Raw genomic sequence first — 1,759 nt, 5'->3', positions numbered from 1 at the left:
CTACAAGGTTCACCATCATCAATTATACCAGTCACTTGAATCTTTCTCTTCTTTCCTTTACTTTTCTTGATTTGAGGTAAGTCTTTTCGAAATTTACTTCTCAGCCTGTTAATTTCATTAATGCACAGATTACTAACTTTAACAGAGAGAGGATCAAATGATAATAAATGTAAGCCATTTAATGTGCGTACACGAGACAATGCAACATATGCCATACCATCCCCAAAAACATCAGTCGATAAATCAATAATGGCTGCATCTAGTGAGAGGCCCTGACATTTATGTATAGTGATAGCATAAGAAAGTATGAGGGGAAACTGTTTCCTATGTATATACAAATTCTTAGATAGCATAAATCTAGATGTAACCCTTTCTATGTCACAAGGTACATCAATATGATCAAATTTGATTGATATACGTGTAGCATAAATACCCATTACTGTACCAATGGCACCATTAACTAATCCTACAGTCACATCAATATTACGTCTTAGCATTACTCTACAGCCTACTGCTAAAGACAATACAGTTTCTAAACCAGCTGTTTTGCTTGGTTGATCTTTTAGTTCATCTAATTTTTTTTCTTGTTTTTTGTCAAATTTTGCTGTGCTGCCACTTTCATCAACAACATCAACACATGCTAATTCTATTTTCTCAGTTTCTAGACTTTCTAACATTAATTCATTGATTTTTTGGCAGGCATCTACCTTAGAAAATAGACAAATTGGAGGATTTGTTCCTTCACTTTCCAATTCCTTATATTTTTCGTGTATTGAAACATTAAATACACGACTTTTAAGCGTATCAATAGTATCATCAGTCAGACAGCCATGCCTAACAGAATCAAGCATTTTAAAGAAAGTTTCGTCTCCTTTTTGTCGCTCATTGATTGTTAGTTCATCATATTCTACTGTTTCTTTCCATATGTTAACTGCATTTGCTGCTCCAAGTCCAGTTTTTACTAGTCTGTTGCTAATTTTATTAAATACTGGTCTACCATTAACTGGTGGCAATTGTAAGAAGTCACCTACAAATAAAATATTTTTGGATCCAAACCATTCATCAGTTCCAAATATATCTTCTAAGCGCATGTGTAAGTATGCTAGATTTAGATTGGATACCGTAGATACCTCGTCTACTATTATAATTTTTAAATTTTTAAGTGTCATTTTTATTCTTTTCTGAGCTTCTTTACTCGAAGCCCAATATCCAGCTGTCTTTCCCTCATGCTCTATCAGTAGCTGAAATAATCTATGTATTGTTAGTCCACCTACATTAAATGCGGCTATACCTGTTGGTGCTACTATAGCACACATAACTTCACTACTTTTTGGATGCCATATGTCATCCACTAGGCATTTTATTGCCTCTGTCAAAAACGATTTACCAGTTCTACCTACACCACTAATAAACATCCTTAGCGGTTTGATATTATCTAATCTAAGTAGTCTTGAAGACTCATTCTCTAATAAGTCTTCACGTTCTTTTTGACTTATAAGATGACTCTTAATTTTATCAAAAATTCTTTTTTGATCTACATTAAGCATTGCCTCTCTTTGCTCTAATGTTAAATTAGGTACATTTATGTGCATGTCAGCAATATCAGCTACTGCTTCCATTATTTCACCTAGTAATTGAGGCTCATCATCTTCCTTGTTATCAGGAAGTTCTTCTTCAGTGAAACTTGCTTTATTTCTTGCATCGACTATTTTCTTCCAATTACGGTCAGCTTCTAATAATTTCTGTAGTTTGTTGAAAT

This window comes from Amphimedon queenslandica, unplaced genomic scaffold (genome assembly GCF_000090795.2).
Source record: "Amphimedon queenslandica unplaced genomic scaffold, v1.1 AMPQUscaffold_11051, whole genome shotgun sequence".
NCBI classification, from domain to species: Eukaryota; Metazoa; Porifera; class Demospongiae; order Haplosclerida; family Niphatidae; genus Amphimedon; species Amphimedon queenslandica.
Note: the sequence above shows the minus strand (reverse complement) of the source record.